At 44.3% G+C, this 12,786-nt stretch overlaps 2 protein-coding genes across 2 annotated transcripts in view; one reads left to right on the top strand and one right to left on the bottom strand.

Moving 5' to 3' along the window:
- The window catches only part of SLC31A2 (solute carrier family 31 member 2), a 526,804-nt gene that overhangs the window by 424,739 nt on the left and 89,279 nt on the right, over positions 1-12,786 (bottom strand). The gene's annotated exons all lie outside the window — the stretch shown is intronic.
- NIBAN2 (niban apoptosis regulator 2) overlaps positions 1-12,786 on the top strand; it is a 101,085-nt gene that overhangs the window by 13,493 nt on the left and 74,806 nt on the right. The window lies entirely within an intron of this gene.

Raw genomic sequence — 12,786 nt, 5'->3', positions numbered from 1 at the left:
ATTTCCATTTATTCCTATGGGGAAATTTCTAATGTCTTCCTGACCATGGAATTTTGAGCCTGCAAAGTTGCGGGGGGGGGGGGGGAATGGAATGCTGCTCTCTGATTTGTCCAGTCAATCACCCTCCCTTCTTCTGTTCCTCAGCCAGCCAGTAGAAGGTAGACAGGAAGTAAAAAATTCAGATATTTGAATTTTCGGTGTGTATAGCAAGGTTTTCATATACCGAACATTCATAAAGGGGGACCTGTGTGTGAATCTCGCCCCTAGTGGGGAATACTGTAACATGGTAGCCTGCTTGGGATAGGATTCCCAAGGAAAAAAATGAACACGTGAAAAGGTTCTGAAGCGGCCCACAGAATGCCATTGTGTTTGAAGCTGTGTGTTCCTTCGTAGTTGTCACTTTGAATCGGACAGGGAGAAGCAGCTTCTTTTCCTTTGTAATAGCTTCCTGGAGGTTTTTGCATACTTGTGGTCTGCTGGATGGCTCCAAGCTCTTGATGCTGCCTGAAGTGCTGCCATGCTGGTTCTAGCCTGGGCTTTGCCTGGAACATCCTGTTCTGTGTGGTTGCCTTTCCAAACTGCTTGTGATGTGAAAGAGCTGCTTTGTGCCAGCCCCTCCTTTTTTTCATTCTTTGTCCCCAAATCCCTGGTTGGTTGCCACTGCTGCAAACCCTGGATATCTGAGTGCATTGGCACCTCAGTGAAGAATTTGCTCACATGTGGCTTTGACCATAAACCCTTCCTAAAGCACAGTTTTTATAAGTTAGTCTGCAAGACTAAACTAGAAAACTATTTAAATCCCGTAGTAGCTTTGTAAAAGCCCGAAACCGGTGCAAGTCTGTATTCAGACCCCTGATGTTTGGTATCTATGACTTCTGTGCCCCCATCATGAGTTATGGTACTTTGAAGCGGGGGGAACACCAGTCTGCTGTTGGTTTGATTAATCTGTTTCATGGGTGGGGAACCTCAAGCCCAAATGCAGCCATCCATGTCTTTATATTTCTCCCTCAGAACTCTCCCCAGGCCATGCTCTACACCAGCCGTCTTGAGTGTTTTTGCTTGGCTGGAAAGTGTCCGTTAACTCTGTTCATGCCTCTTCCTGGATGGAGGACAGAGAGTGGTGTGCAAGTGTGCGTAAAATCTAGCTTAATGTATGGAGGTAAAATTTGCATTCATAGCCCTACCCACTTTTGCCCCTGGTCCCACCCACCACTTGCATGTAGCTCCCATATAAAAAGGTAAAGGTACCCCTGCCCGTACGGGCCAGTCTTGACAGACTCTAGGGTTGTGCGCCCATCTCACTCAAAGAGGCTGGGGGCCAGCGCTGTCCGAAGACACTTCCGGGTCACGTGGCCAGCGTGACATCGCTGCTCTGGCGAGCCAGAGCCGCACACGGAAACGCCGTTTACCTTCCCGCTGGTAAGCGGTCCCTATTTATCTACTTGCACCCAGGGGTGCTTTCAAACTGCTAGGTTGGCAGGCGCTGGGACCGAACAACGGGAGCGCACCCCGCCGCGGGGATTCGAACCGCCGACCTTTCGATCGGCAAGCCCTAGGTGCTGAGGCTTTAACCCACAGCGCCAGCCGCGTCCCTTAGCTCCCATATAGTTACCTAGAATTACGGTACATGCAGTTCTTCGGCTGAAAAGACTCCTCATCTCTAATCTGTATTAACCGGCAGCCCAAGGGCCTAGTCTGATATTTTGGAGGAGTGGGGGGGGGGTTCTTTTACCTTCAGCAACAATGCTTATTCCAAGGGTTCCCATTTTTGTATGTCAAATGCTTTCTTCATTTGAATCAATGGTCCCTATGTGTCCCCCCCCCCTCGTGCTAAGAATCTTCCAACAAATTCTGTGCCAAGCACAGCTCAGTTCTGTGACCAGTAAGAATTAAGCAACCTGAGACATCACTCATACTAACAGCAAACTCAGTTGCATAGTGTTAACAAGATTTAAGCCAAAATGGGACTATTGAGAAACAAGATGGGAGACATTGGCATGCTTGGTGGAGCACTATCATTTGGGAATATCTATATTGTGACCCCATGAATGTGAAACAGAATATGGGGCGGGAGGGAGATGACTGAATGATATGTGTGTGTGATAAGAGAGTTAATGAGCAATTGTCAATGAATAGATGAAAATCCCAAAACCGACTTAACTGAAAATATATATTCATATTGTCAAGTATTTTGAAAAGTATTCCTTTGTGTAGGACGTATGCTAGACTGACACTTATGTATATAATGGGGTGCTGAAGAGTAGGGTTAGAAAAGATAAAATCTATTCCCAGTTGGATGGGGACCATGAGTGAGCAACTCCTTGTGCTTCAGGATTTCTGTGGCTTGTGCACAGGCATTTCCAAGTTGTTAAAAATAATGGCCTCTAGTCTGGGTTCTGCTGCCTGCTTCTGGGCTGGAGGAGATGCTGGTGGAAACAGCTGGAACCTCTTTCTGAGGCTGACAGGGAAGGCCACTCAGATCTGCCAGGAAGAGATTGCTTGAAACTGTAGGCAGCTCTGTAGGGTGAATTTCTTGGTTTAGGCAGTGGTGAAACCTGCATGTCCCCTCTCATCCAAAAAGACTCATCTACTGTATTGCAGAATTCACCGGAAAGCTTGGGCGATGCAGCCACAATCAAAGGGATGTTGTGGAGGTATACCACTAAGAGACTTTTAATATTAGGTGACTTAGATAGGCAGATAGGTGCTTTTGGTATTAACCAAAGTTTGGCCATGCAGGGGGAGTTCAATACCTCTGAAAATGCCATGTGCCACATGTGTGCAACTTCCTTTCCTATACACCTTTAAACTTTGGTTCTTCCAGGCACCTGGAGCCCAGAATGTGTGGGAATAATTCATTGACCTGGTTCCCTCCCTGGAAAACGTCACCCAGGGCGAGAAAAGCGATCTACAAACCCAATTTACTCTGCTATGCTCAACCTCTAAGGCTAGAAGATTATATACAAGGATTTGTGTGCAGTTGCAACAGTGCTGTAGTGCATTTAAGCCAAAGTGCTTCTCAGTTGGCCACACGGGTATTTAAGGTAGAAGGTTGCACAAAACTGGATGCTCCCTTGGTTAGAGCTTGGTGCTGGTAATGACAAGGTTGCAGGTTTGATCATATTCCTGCATTGCAGGGGGTGGACTAGAGGGCCTCAGGGTCCCTTCCAACTCTACAGTTTTGTGATCATATGTGCAGTTGTCATAGTGCTACTGTGTAATTAGTTGCAAAGTGATTCTTTGCTCGCTGTGGTGTGTGTGTGTGTGTGTGTTTAAAGAATATCAAAATTATCTTCCCTGCTGAACTGGCAGAAACCCCTTCTTCATATATGTTACTGCTGCATTTTTATTTACAAGCCCTAAAGGAAGTCAGTAAACACTTGTTTTTTCTTAGGTAGCATTTTAAAAACAAGTGCTGTGTTCTATTGATTTTCAGTGGCGCTTAAAATATTCAAAGCATTATCTAAAATTCAGATACATTCTAAATAGTGTTTTACTAGCTTTATGGCTTGGTTAGTTTTACTTCACACCGCCCCCCCCCCAATAACTGCCGCTTTCCCATAAGCCACCCTGACTTTTTCTGAGATCACAGGTACTCCATAGCCAAAAGCTGGGACAACATAATGTTAACTTCTCTAATACTTGGCCATTGTGGGGGCACCTCAGCAGTAATTTATTTGATTATCTGTTATTTATTTATTCATAAAACTCAGGAATTTGATATCCCGTTCTTTGGAGAAAAAAGTATTGAAGCAAAGAAAGACATCTAAGGAAGGTGTATTTAGAAAGACATTTTAAATACATATTGTTGCAGAATTTTGCATACTACAAAAGAGGAAGTCATTATGTAATTGGAATATTGTACTACAGATAATATTGTACTACAGATAGGGACACGGGTGGCGCTGTGGGTTAAACCACAGAGCCTAGTGATTGCCGATCAGAAGGTCGGCGGTTCGAATCCTGCGACGGGGTGAGCTCCCGGTGCTCGGTCCCTGCTCCTGCCAACCTAGCAGTTCGGAAGCACGTCAGAGTGCAGGTAGATAAAGTGCAGCTCTGGCAGGAAGGTAAACGGTATTTCCATGTGCTGCTCTGGTTCTCCAGAAGCGGCTTAGTCATGCTGGCAATATGACCCGGAAGCTGTATACCAGCTCCCTTGGCCAATAAAGCGAGATGAGTGCCGCAACCCCAGAGTCGGCCATGACTGAACCTAATGTTCAGGGGTCCCTTTACCTTTACCTTTTACTACAGATAAATAAACTACCCCCAGCTCTTTCAGAGATAAACAGGATCCAGACCCCACAAATTACAATTCAAGGTGCAATATAAAATAATATATATACCGTTAATATAAACTGAATAGGCTATCAAACACGTGGTTTGATTTTATTGCATGTGCTTGTATAAAAGATCATGGCTATCGACTACCAGCAACTCACAGCAAATTATGGGCAGATTCTTTTATTTATCATCTCTTAATAAGGTGACTTTCAAACTATAGGTTTTCTGTATCTTATATGAATCTGTTCTTCCATGGGCGGTAGGAGGGAGAATTTATTGAATGTTTTTCTTTTTTCTTTTAAAGCAAGATTTGAATATTATAGGTGTTTTCTTCCCATTACATTTTTACAAAATACAAAATTTCTGCCTGGCAAATAATGAAATATAAAAGATTCCCCCACAGAATTCAGGATACCCACACCAGTTTTAAACATTATTTGGACCATCCCACTGTCATCCTGTGTATATCTGAAAAAGAGAAACCAAATAGTTGTAAATTCATTTCTTTTCTGTTCGTAAAATTTTCTCCAGGAAGTCTGCATGCCAGATTTTGTCATGCCAGTAGTTCAGATCCTTAAGAAAGACATTTATTTAGAAATATGAACTGGCTTGCTGTGGCCCTCTTCATTGCTTTTGTGGGTGGTCTTGAGAAGCCTTCCCTGATTCAGGGGGCAGGGGGGAAACAGGAACAGGTTGTGGGGTGGCTACTCTCTGACCGTCAGCTTCTGCCTAGCAACTTCATCCGCTGACTTCAGCCTCCCAACTTCCATCTATTCATGCATTTCCCCCAGTTTCCTTGCACACATTCCGTTCATGTGTTCTCTCTCCATTCATTCACATTTGTGCCCTGGCTTCCACCCACAAATATCCACTCTTGATTGGCTTCCAAAGGTGAATTTCAGCCAGCTTACATCAGCAAACAGCAGCCTGCTTCAGCCTTATGACATCTCCTGGTTCCTGAATGCAAACTTCTCCCCACCTTCTGCCCACTGCCATCAGCCAGCTTCCTCTAGGTCCAATTTGAGACATCAGCCAGCTTGCAATGTGGATATCAGTCAAACTTGGCTTTCTCTTGAATACATAGCATCCTTCACCCAGATGATTGCTTCCTTTCATTCGACAGTTCATTTCCTCCTTGTGGAAGATGATCAGCCAATATGGCATGTCTCATTTACAGTGTTGCAAACTCCCCCCCCCCCTTAACATGGCAGTTGTTCCAGAGGGACTAAGGTGAAGATCTTAACTGTCAGACTCAGTTTCTACTATGCAGAAATCAGGCTCAGGTTTGTCCTGTGCACAGAGCAAAATAGTCACAACAGCTGTTGCCTGCTGTGTTCTGCTGGGAAGAGAACCTTAATCCACAGAGTTTTCCTTTGGTCCACTTTTATATCCACTCACAGTCATGTGACTTGGGGACGTCACAGACACTCTACAGCCAGTGGCAACACTTGCGGAGGCATCATCACAATCTCCTCAGGCCTCACAATTCTGGGTTTATGGGAATGAAGCAGCAACTGGGGCTTCTCATTCTCATTTTTGTTCAGGATGCCCTATTCCAGCTGTGTAAAAGCCAGAGGTTTCTTTGCACACATACCCCCAATCTCACCCTCCAGTTAAGAAAGAAGCATTATCACAGTTCAAGAAAACATTTGAACCAGGCCAAAGCATTTGAGGAGGGGACAAAAGTAGGCTGAAACTCTACTTAGCTGCTGAGAATAACCTGGGAGGCAGCACACATTCCCACAGTCCCATCAAACCATTGTTTGGCTTACTGTGGCATGCAAAGCAGGCCTTTGTTTTGGGATTAGAGTGATCCATAAATTATCAGATAATGTCTCCCTTGGAAGCTTCTTTCTGTGTTTGTTGTCGAACTGTGTATCACTTGGCATGCTACATTGATGCCGGGGGTTTGCTGACGGAAATACGCTGAGTGAATCCTGTTTGGCAGGAAATTCTGCACATTCCAGTGCCTTTATCACCACGATATGGGAGAGTCATCATGGCCTTGAAGGGTCCCAGTGGGTGATGACCACCAGCTGTTCCAGCAAAACATATAGAATCCTATCATCTTGCTATGGTGCAAGGCTAAGAGCGGTGTTCATTGACCATGCATGTAGGTTTCTAGCCCTTCCCAGCTGGAAGAGATCACTTTCCCCTCTAAGTACCAGGTGCTAGGAATCACAATTGGGGAGAGGGCTGTCATATTCTGTTCCAGCTGCAGGCTTACCACAGGAATCTGGTGGGCCACTGGGAGAACAGGATGTTGGGTTAGACTGGCCAGTGGCATGATCAATGAGGTTCCTCTCGTGACCTTTTGTGCTTCTTTAGAAGCTTCGGCTGTCTAAGAAAACTTCAGCCTTCAGCCTTCCCTCTTAACTATGGGTCATAGGCAATAGTTGTTCTACTCAGAGCAGACCCATTGAGATTCTTACACATGGTGAATTCAGGTCCATTTGTTTCAGTGTGTCGACTCTGAGTAGAATTTAGTTGGCTACAGCCCTATGTCTCTCCCATGTGCCTGCTTTTAACTCTCAGAATTGTTGTAATTTTTAATGGCTTCTAAGTTAACTTCAAAATAAGATGGATCACACAATTGTAGAGTTGGAAGTGACCCCCTAGGTCTTTTTCACATGTACTACTAGTAAGCCAGATGTCCCCCATCCTATATTTGTGCATCTGATTCTTCCTGCCTAAGTGCAGAACATTACATTTGTCCCTATTGAAATTTGTTAGCTTGGGCCCAGTTTTCAATCTGTTAAGGTCATTTTGAATTCTAATTCTGTCTTCTGAGGCATTAGCTACCCCTACCAGTTTGGTCTCATCTGCAAATTTAATGAGCATCCCCTCAATTCCTTCATCCAAGTCAATTCTGAAGATGTTGAACAACAATAGACCCAGGACAGAACCCTGTGGCACCTCACTTTTATCCAGGATGATGAGGAACCTTGAATGAGTACTCTTTGGGTTTAGTCAACCAGCTATAAATCCACCTAATAGATACCTTGTTCAAGACACATTTTACCAGCTTCATCACAAGAATATCATGGGGGATTTTGCCAAGAACCTTATTGAAGTCAAGATACATTGAGTCCACAGCATCCCCCTGATCCACAAGCTTGTAACTCCATCAAGAAAGAAAGAAATGAGATTCATTTGACATGACTTATTTTTGAGAAACCCATGTTGGGTCTTAGTAATCACAGCATCATTTCTAAATGCTCACAGACCAACTGTTGAATTATCTGGACTTTTCCTGGTATTGATGTCAAACTCACCAGTCGGTAGTTACCTGGATCTTCTCCCTCCCTCCTTTGAAGATGGGGACAACATTTGCCCACCCCAGTCTGCAGGGACCTCACCTGTTTTCCCAAGAATTCTCAAATATCATAGACAAAGATTATATTCTCAGATTATATCGGCAAGCTCCTTTAGTACCCTTGGATGCCGCTCATCTGGCTCTGGAGATTTGAATTCATTTAAAGCAGCTAGGTGTTCCCTTACTACCCATTTTCCTATCTTGGGCTGCAGCTCCCTCCTTACATTAGTTACTGTACTTTGTTATCACCAGGCTTGGCATCACTTTCCTTTTGGGTGAAGACAGAGGCAAAGTAGGTGTTGAGTAGTTCCGCCTTCTCTCTGTCACCCAATAGCATTTCTCCGTCTTCTCCACACAGAGGACCTGTCGCTTGTTCTTCCTCTTGCTTTGCACCTCTCCTCAGGTCATACCCCTTGCTGCCCTTCCTGTTTTGTCTTAGCTGAAATGTATCTTTGAACTTTGATAATGCCTCTTGCTCGTCTGGACGGAGGCTAGAGATGTGTGTGTAGAAACTTGCCTACTATATACAAAGGTACAATTTACGTTGATTGCTCCACCCATTTTTGCCTCTGGCCCCACCAACAGTTGGCATGTAGCCCTCAGAAGGTGTGGCCCTCAAACTGAAAAAGGATCCCCAACTAATGTAGAAGCTGCTGATTTGAAGTGTGTCTGTGTGCTTAAACTTTGCTTCACTGACAAGATAAAACCATTTGAAGATATGAAAGCCTTTCCTTACTCAAGAGCAGCTGGAGGCAAAATAGTCATGACAGATCAATTATGTGGGTGGGGCATTTGAAAATGCAGCTTTCAATATCTTCCCTTTCTCCTGGACTGTGAGGACCTAAAATGGGCCCATTCCAAAACAACTGCTGGCATCATATTAAATCTTTGTAAGATCAAGATAATGCTTGATGAATCGTATGTAATTTGGCCAAGGATAATCTTCCAAGCTATGTTAGTGGTGTTGTTCTTAAATCACTTTAGCGTGTAAAACCATAGGTTCCTCTGGGATGGAAAAAATCCTTCATAATGTTACTGGTAGCTGACTTTCCATCTCTATAATGTGAGTTATAACTTTTCTCATTGGGTTTCACCAGAGATAGGGAACTTGTGGCCCTCCAGATCTTGTGGTACTCCAACTCCCATCAGCCCGAGCCAGGATGGCCAAAGGTCAGGTGTGATAGAAGTTATAGTCCAGCAACATCTGGAGGGGCAAAGGTTCCCCACTCCTAGGTCACACTCTTTTCTTTCATCAGTCATGAATCCAACTGGGATGAGAAACCAAGAGAGGGGAATAAAGCAGCCCTGACTTCTTCAAATCTGCTTAAAAAAGAAGAAGAATACTATATATTAATGACACATAACAGGAGAATTTAAAATGTTTGATGTGCACCTGCTGAAGGTCTGGCCATCTAAACCAGCAGAGGCTCATCCATTGGTGCAAATGGGGCACAGCCCCACCAACCTCAGTCTGCTCTCAGCCAGCCTCCCATCTGCCTGCCTTCTTTCTTACATCCAGTCCAGGGAGTGGCCCTGATTTTCAACTTCCTCTTCCTTTGTCTTGGTGTTTCCCCTTGTAGAACAAGGAGAAGGACAGGGGCAAAGCTAGAATTAGTTGACTGTCTGTCATTGGCTCTGACTCTGCCCAATGTTTGTCTCCATCTTTTCTGCCCCACCGGTTCCAATGGGCACTCCAGCAACCAGGTCAATGGTCCCACGCTTCTGAATTTGTTCCTGGGCTGTTTCCCCTAGAGCAGGCATCCCCGACCTTCGGCTTTCCAGATGTTTTGGACTGCAATTCCCATCATCCCTGACCACTGGTCCTGTTAGCTAGGGATCATGGGAGTTGTAGGCCAAAACATCTGGGGATGCCTGCCCTAGAGGAACTCAGAACAGGTTTTCATGAGTGATGGAGTGGCAATAGGAGGCATGGATCAGTTCAAATACATGGCCAGCTTTTAGCAAGGATGTGAAACCTCTGGCCCACTGGATGCTGCTGAGCTATAACTCTCATGGCCAGTGGTGAGTGGTGATGGGAGCTGTAATCCAGCAACCTCTGGAGGGTCACAGGTTCCTCATCTCTGCTCTGTAAGAAGAAACAGACACCCACCAACTTTTCTGGAAGAGAATGATGATGCGATGTGGGTGTGATGCGATGTTGAGCAATTTGTATTCTCACTTATTTACCGCAGGCGTGGCACTGGGGTGGAAGGCTTGCCCTTGCCGAACTGGTTTTTGCACTCTTATCTGCTCTTGAACCTCATCTGTTGCCCTGCAGTATCTGTCTGAGACTCTATGTGGGGCATTCAGTTTTGCTACAAAACCGGTGTCTGGCGGTGCACTGGTTCTCTAACTAAGCCAGGTGCTGAGGTAAATGAGAGGCATTAAAGGAATAGAGATCAGATCTTGGCACCTGAAATCAAGTTCCACCTCTGCTGCAAACTTCACAAGGCAAAAGAAATTGTATCAACTCCCCCAGACCCCTGTGGAACAGGAAAATTATTTGATTTTTTTACCAGGCAAGTGCAGAAATTGCCCAAGGCTATTAGATACAGACTAAGCAGATGATATATGCGAAAGAAATGTGCAAAAATGTATTTAATGTTTGTAACCAACTTTCAGGATGTGGTATACCACTCTGCTTGGTGTTAAATCTATGCTACTTAAAAAAAATAAAAATCCTCTGCCTTTATAAATACTTCAATGTACGTATTACCAAATGTTCAATAGCTTCCTTTATATATATCTAAAAACCAGTCAAGTACAGTGGTACCTCAGGTTACATACGCTTCAGGTTACATATGCTTCAGGTTACAGACTCCGCTAACCCAGAAATAGTGCTTCAGGTTAAGAACTTTGCTTCAGGATGAGAACAGAAATCGTGCTCTGGTGGCGCGGCGGCAGCAGGTGGCCCCATTAGCTAAAGTGGTGCTTCAGGTTAAGAACAGTTTCAGGTTAAGAATGGACCTCCGGAACGAATTAAGTACTTAACCTGAGGTACCACTGTAAGTGTAAGAAGATATAATTTAATGAAAGAAAGCAAATTCTCACTGGCCTTTCCTTTTTGTGTCTTTAAACAGACATGCCCATAATTCACAACTTGTTTGAAAATCTGCCCCAGGTAGATTAATCCATTTAAGGGGGAGTTGATTAATATATATTTTAAACAAAGTGATCGATGCTTTAATTTATTTAAATACATTACAGTAACTCACTACCTAGCAGAGATGGGGAACCTCTGATATGGTACTCTACTCCTCGCCCCAGCCAGTGTGGTCAGTGATCAGAGGATGGGGGAGGTCTTAGTCCAGCAACACCTGGAGGCTCACAGGTTGCTCACCTCTGCTCTATGGGTGGAAGCGAGCACAAATTATCCCTTTTCGGAAGCACCGCGATCCTGAATGATATATCCAGTCAGTGGAAACATTGTGCCTTTGAGAGATCACCTTCTGGATAACCTCTGGTCTTCTGTCTGTATGGGTTATGACATTGATTCTTGTCTTGGCCCTTTGGAGCCCAGTTCCTTTTGGGTAGTGCTTGAGTCCTTCCGAATTCCATTGACTGCTTTCTTAGGGCGGGTGGTGTGGGCTGGTAGAGTCGCTGCCTTGGTGTTTACCTGTGGACGCTTCATGGCCTCTGGAGCAGGGTGTGTTTTTTAAAAGGGCTCCCTAGCTTTTGTTTGGCTTTGTTTGCATTGAGATAGAAATCTGCTTCCGTCTATTCATAAAGCCGTCTGTGTGTATAAACTAGAAGGCAGTGGATAGCAGTGGTGTGTGTGTGTGTGTAAAATACAGGTTAGTGGCTTGGGCTTGGCAAGTGTCTTGCATATTTCCTGGGTTCCTCGCCTCTCCGTCTGTGGCTTCCACTGTAGCAGGGGAGCAACAGAGATTTGAGCTAATCATTGACTAAATTATAGATTAACCCTGTCCCTTGTGAGACTGCTGCTTGGTATTGTGCTTGTCACCTGAGCTGGATGCTTTTCATTTCTGTGCTTTGGGTTCTGAATGAGTATTGTGCCAAGGGGCCTTTGTGGCCAGATCTAAAATCCTTGTTTATTCAGAAGTAAAATTTTGGTTTCTCATTCCCCCCCCCAAAACAAACAAACAAACAAATATCAGTTCTCCACATTTCCACATCAGTTTGTGAATTTTTATTTTAAAATGTCATTGGGAAAATGCATTTTCATGCAAATTTCTCCCTAATCTACACATTTTTGTACGTTTAAGAGAACACATGTTGTAAAATGCATTTCCCTCAATATAATGCTGTTTTGTATATTGTTTTACTCATCTACACATCTGCTTGCACACTTTGCCCTAGTAGATGCCCTGTTGCACACATTACTTGGCTGGAGAGATGCATTGCAAAATTCAGAGAAGTGTGGATTTCAAAGGATGGCTGCATTTTGGTTTGTGTGGTCTTTCAGGAACTACAAATAACAGTTTTCCTTTAAATATAAGCTGAACCTAATTTCTCCTCCACCCTAAGACGTTGGGCAGTTTCATGCCTTGGGATTTATTTCTTTTTAAACAACAAATGTATGCTGCTGAATGATTGCCAACGCAGTACATGGACAACATTTTAAATACAGTGGTACCTTGGTTCTCAAACTTAACCTGTTCCGGATGTCCGTTCCAAAACCAAAGAGTTCCAAAACCAAGGCAAGTTTTTCCATAGAAAGTAATGCAAAACAGATTAATCAGTTCCAGACTTTTAAAAACAACCCCTAAAACAGCAATTTAACATGAATTTTTGATCTATAAAATGAAAGCAATACAGTGGTACCTCGGGTTAAGTACTTAATTCGTTCCGGAGGTCCGTTCTTAACCTGAAACTGTTCTTAACCTGAAGCACCACTTTAGCTAATGGGGTGTCCTGCTGCCGCCGTGCCATCGGAGCCCGATTTCTGTTCTTATCCTGAAGCAAAGTTCTTAACCTGAAGCACTATTTCTGGGTTAGCGGAGTGTGTAACCTGAAGTGTATGTAACCTGAAGTGTATGTAACCCGAGGTACCACTGTAATCAAGGTAAAGGTACCCCTGACAGTTAAGTCCAGTTGCGGACAACTCTGGCGTTACGTGCTCATCTTGCTTTACTGGCCGAGGGAGCCAGTGTTTGTCCGCAGACAGCTTCCGAGTCATGTGACCAGCATGACTAAGCTGCTTCTGGCGAACCAGAGCAGTGCATGGA

The sequence above is a fragment of the Podarcis tiliguerta genome, assembly GCF_965153285.1.
Source record: "Podarcis tiliguerta genome assembly, chromosome: Z".
Classification (NCBI taxonomy): Eukaryota; Metazoa; Chordata; class Lepidosauria; order Squamata; family Lacertidae; genus Podarcis; species Podarcis tiliguerta.
The sequence above is the reverse complement of the archived record's forward strand: the minus strand, read 5'-3'. Positions and strand labels throughout refer to the sequence as shown.